Below are 6,000 nucleotides of genomic sequence, written 5' to 3'. Positions count from 1 at the left end.
ATAGCTAAATTTCTGCGTCCGCCACGTGTACGTATAGCTGAATTTATAGTACTATCACATTAGTTAGTAATTTGTTATCATAATCAGTTAGCATTAGTCAAGCTCATATTTTCAAGCATTCATTATGTAGATAATTTTATTATTAGTATTATAAGATCATCATCAATTTAACATGCATTCTGGAAAATTCATACTATTGTTCCTCATGCAATAACTAAAAGTCATTTGTTCTGCCTTCACATCTTCATATTTCTGAACTTCATCTGGACTAAGATTCGTAATTGTATTCCAATAATAGTTATTATTATAACATTCTTGAGGATTTGATTCTTGATATTGACATCCATTAATCGAAAAATCGCGATAATAAGCTTTGAATGGTCCTTGGCTCCAATCTACAGCTCCAACCCAATTTGTATCATTCCATATTGTTGCTTCAATGTGCATTTTGTTTGTTGGATAATTCACTCCATAATTAGTATTGTTCTTAAAAACTCTTATTGGAACATCATCAGCATAGAATCTTCAAAAAAGTAAACAAAAATGTTAAAACAACAAATATGTATTATACTGACGATGTATATAACTTAAATACTTACACGATATGATATTGATTCCAAAGAATTCGATATGTATGGAAATCCGTTGTAGGATCAAACTCAAGATTGAATTGTTGCTCTCTACTTCCTCCATCATTTGCAAATATATTTGTATTTAATGTATATTTTCCATCTCCTCCAAGAAACTCAAAATCAATCTCATCATGACGTATTCCAGGATCTCCATTAATTTGTAGTGACGTTAACTGTAAACGTTCAATCATCAAATCGATTAATTAAACAGAGACAACTATATTTTTCTATATATATATGTTCAAATAAGTTATATATTCATCGTTAAGATTCATAAAATGTGTACAACTTTGACAATGAAGCTATAAGCTAATTGTATCAATATGTTTAAAGCATGTTATTAAGGTTTTCATTTAAATCGATCATTTATTCTATTGAGTGAGCCACCCTTGACTGTTGCTTGCTTCTGTGAAATTAGAACCATCCATTTGAGTAAGTACTTGCTAGTTTTATTAACAAAAAGAGAAGATAAATGTATTAATCGTTTACCAGATACATGTATATATATATATATATCAAAAAAATGTACGTACGTAGAATGTTGTTATTACTCCTGTACTGTTCTTGTTTGGTATTTTTAAGTCGATGCTAAAATCTCCAGAACCAAAATGTTGATTAGAGATAAATCCAGAACCTGAATTCAACAAAATGAGTTAAAATATATTATAATGTTTTTATTTATATGAATTTGATAGAGCTAGAGATTGATATTTAGTTAAATAATTACAAAACCTGTATATTGGTCCATCATTAGGCAAACTTCTTTTCCCTGGTCAGTAACAATTATATGGTCACCTCCATATTTTTGATAATAATTTTGGTAAAATTGAACCTCATTTGCACTTACACATTGATTAACAAAAAAGAAAATACTAATGAAAACAAGAATAGCTTGAAAGCTAACCATAGTGTACTCAAGTACCAAATTGATAATTTGTTTGGTTGAAGAATGACTAAAATTCAATTTATAGAAAATCTAGGTGGAAGAAAACATCAACACTCTTATAAGTACTCCCTTCCATTTGTATCAATTTATGTGACATATTTTTTTCTTTTTAGTCAGACTTAAAAGGAATATTTCTATATTTGATACTTTTTTTTGTCTATTTTGTCATAATTTTCCTTTTTTATAGTCAAACTATAAGAACTTTGACTAATATTTTAGGATATATTTTTCATTATATTGGTATACAAAAAAATTGTAATTTATAGTCTTTTCGTGTAGTTTTTGAATATCTAAATTTTTTTGTTTAAAATATTGAATTAATGTAATTTAATTTAACTTTGAAAATGAGTCAATTTGACTTTCAAAAAGGACAACATGACCAACAAAAGTTGACTGAGAGAGTAATAATTTAATTTTAATGAGATGTTTTATAGTCATACAAATATTTATGACTTATTTTAAGTCACAAGTTTCAAAAATCTTTTTTTATTGGATATCATATCCAGTCAAACTACATCACATTAATTAAGACGCAGGAGGAGTTATTGGATTTATGATAGTGGGAAAATGATATTTAGGGGAGTAAAAATGTTTGCATACGAAAATGTCCATATAGGGAAACATGCAATGTGTACACCCCTAAAATACCATATACGTATCTTTGCTTCTTTAAAAATGTATCCACATAATATATACATGTAAAAGGTAATTAGACAGATAATTTTAATTTACTTTTTAATACTCAACCATAACCTACCCACTAAGACTCATAGTTGGTTAGATAGTATCTCAATAAAAGCACTTAGCACATTAAGTATTATCACTCTCTTAATTTAGTTTTCCCTAATATGAAAATTAACTTTAAAAGGATATCAACCTAGTCATTATAAATTTATAAATTATAACACTACATAAATCAATCAAAATAACCTCTCTATCTCAATTCTGAGGTAGAAATAATTAGGTCTGCATATACTAGACTCCATTGTATGGGACCAGATGGGGTATGTTATTGTTGCACACAAATCAATCGTTATATGCGGTTGAATTAAGAGTGTAAAATGGAGAGGTTAGATTGGAATTGGGCAAATTTAAATAGGTAGGGTTAAAGTCTGTTCAAAAGTTATTTGAGCTAAAATGAGCTAAAAATGGGTTAGACTATAAAATGACTTGAACTCTACTATATGAATTATTTTTACATTTTTAGGCATTATTGTTAAAAAGTAACTCAATTAATGAAGGACATAAAAGTAGATCAATTGATTTTGAAGATATTTTCATCGTTCAATATTTAACGTGGAATTCATACCTCTATAATATATTAGTCTTTACAATTGTGCATTGCATGATAATAACATGTCAATTTTATTATACTAAAAGAAAGAATTGTTATATAAAACGCAATTAATGTAATAACATTGATGAAAGACACAAGTATTTTGATATTTTTTTTAAAGCATCAGACGGATAATTACGTTGTAATTACCTAGAGGAAATACACATATTAATCAACAATTTAACTATAGAAAAGTTTATTCATACAAAGATTATAGAAAGGTTTGTTCGTCCACATCTTTGTGAACTCATTTTTTTAGGAATTTACCTCAAAAAGAGTGTGGCTAGTGAAAAAAGTGTTTGGTCAAAGTAAAAAAAATGTGATCCTTTTTATTAGACAATCGATTGAATTAATAATATCCACTTCGCAGAAATATAAAAATCGGTTTTTTCATTTCTTTGATGCTATCATTTTTTTCTAGAGAAATCGGATTGAGATGCATAATAACCTTTTTATAAAAAAAAAACTCGAAAATAACTTCTAAATCAACTAAGGATAATTTCCAAAACACTCAGTGCCTCAGTTTTTGTTTCAAAAAATTTCCAAAAGTTATTGGAAGGCCAGATAAGCTACTATATTGTAGGAACCATGCACTATATGTATCATGTATATATATTATAAAACATGTGATTTATATTATTTACCAGCGGCGATTTGCTCATGCTAGCACGGGCCCAATCTCTAAGGTGAAAAAATATAAATTTAGCATTGGTTTTTTTCATGTACGGGCTCTTCTATATGTTTTTTGTTTTTTTAGTTTAACGAGATTTTTTATTCAATACTTTCGAAATTTGCTTTTACTCGTCCACTATACTAAAAATATATTATTACCGATCCAATAATTTTGTTGGGCCGTATTTCTGGCTAGATTTGTAAAAAGAATATGTTTGGAGCTTCATTATTAAGGCTATTTTTTTATTTGGCTACATGCAATTGAGTTTCACATGAAATCGTTATATCTAAATACATGAAGTGAAAAGAAATACACAATTGAACATTCATTATTTTGGCTAAAAAGTTTATTTGTATGAAAATAATAGAGTTCTAGGTATTTCTTTTACAAACTTTTTTTCAGACAAGCATAATTGGAATAAATGTTATTGTATCAAAAGAAGACATAAGAAAATACAACATTGGGGCAAAATATATGTGGTATTTCCAAAACTCCACTTGAAAGTTGATTTGCCAATTTTTCATCAACCTCACGCATCCAAATAAATAAAAAAAATGTCTTTAAACCAATATAATTCTACTTTCCAAATTATTATTATTTTGAATAACATAGGCTTTAAATCACATAAAAGATTATAAATAGAGAGTTAATAAAATAATTTCAAATATATTTTTCATAAAAAAAAATTAAAAAAATCACAAGATGTCTATAAGAATCAACTTTTAAGATGTATAATTATTTTCTTGATTTAATTACTTCACAAATCCACAGTAGGATTTACTTTCCATTAAGTGGCTTCTAATCACTTGGAAACTAATTGATATTTTTGCCATATTTTGGAATTAAATCAGATTTACTTTCCATTAAGAGTCTCATTCCTCTCCTATATAAACTCATATATGTCTTATCATTTTCTCATCCCTCACTTTTCAACTCTTAATAAGGGTGATTGAAGATGTTGCAATTCAATTGAATGAATGAGTATTCTTGTTGTAAGATCTTTAATTCATTGTTTTTCCTTTAATTTTCTCCATTTTTTTTAATTGATTATGTTATTAGATCCATGTACTTTTTAATATCTTACCTTTGTAAGGAAGTAAAAATTGATTTGCATAGGTTATACAACCACTATTATTGTATGGACTCTTAATTTCTACCAACATACTCTCTGTTGTCAAAGATTATGGTATCTAAATGATCTAAGTTTGTTTACAAATGTAACACAATATTAAGTAAAATTGATATATATCCATCCTGATTTGCTCTCCATCTCTAGGAAGATTGTGTCCAGGATCTGGTAATCTAAGTCTGGCTTCTTCTGGTCGGCTCACATTAGTCTGTGCTTTATTACAGGTAGTCATTCCCCCGTTCCTTTAGTAGTCTTTTCAAGAGTACTTTTTTCTTCAGTCGCGGTCATGTCTTGCCCCCCAATGTAGTAACCGCTTCCATGTTTTCAGCTTTAGAATCTGATTTTATAGAAATTAGGTTGATTTTTGAAGTTAAAAGTGAAACTAAAATTTCTAAATTTTACTCTTTTTTTCTTCAAATCTATATTTTTTTTTTTACTATTTTGAGTATTCTATCAAGGTAAGGGTGTGGTAAGATCCATTGGATTAGTTTTGATGTTTTTTTTGTGTTCACTTGATGTTGATATCACATACATATTTCTTCTGGCTCTATACACTAACTTGTCATAGATTGCATTGGATTTTAGACATTAGGTATTTAATAAAGGACATCATAACTTGGAACCCCTATAAAGAGCCTAATGTTAGATACAATTGAATTATACAATGATGATAGTGTGAATTTGCTGTCACGTTATCCTACATTAGAAACTTTGGAGTTATTATTATTCTTTGATTTTTTTTTATCATATAGAAATTACTTCTCCAAATTTAAATAGACTGATGTTCTCAGTTCATTTGAATCTGGAAACGAGAAGTCTTTAGAAATGAGAACAAATTTCGAAAGACTCCACATTTCCATGCTTCACATGGCATGCTAATGTTAGTCTTGTTATATTTGAAGAAGTAATTTTAACATGAAAAAAAAACTTCAAAAAATAATAACGACTTCAGAGTTTTTAATGTCAGACTATCTGGATAGTAAGTTCACAATATCTTCATTGTATAACTCTACGGTATCCAACTTTAGGTTCTTTAGAGAGTTCCAAGCTATGAAGAGTCCTTTATCAAATATCCAATGTCTCAAATCCAATGTCATTAATGGTGAGCTAGTGTCAATATATAATCAAAGAAAATAAGTAAGTAATTAGCATCACGTGAACACAAAAGAACATTTTCCACTTTTCTTTCCATAGAAAAACTAACCAAATGGATCTTGCCACATACTTGCCTTGATAGAATGCTCCAAATAAAGAAAAAAAAAATTAGAATTTGAAAAAGGAAAG

This window comes from Solanum tuberosum, unplaced genomic scaffold (genome assembly GCF_000226075.1).
Source record: "Solanum tuberosum cultivar DM 1-3 516 R44 unplaced genomic scaffold, SolTub_3.0 scf00133, whole genome shotgun sequence".
Classification (NCBI taxonomy): Eukaryota; Viridiplantae; Streptophyta; class Magnoliopsida; order Solanales; family Solanaceae; genus Solanum; species Solanum tuberosum.
Note: the sequence above shows the minus strand (reverse complement) of the source record.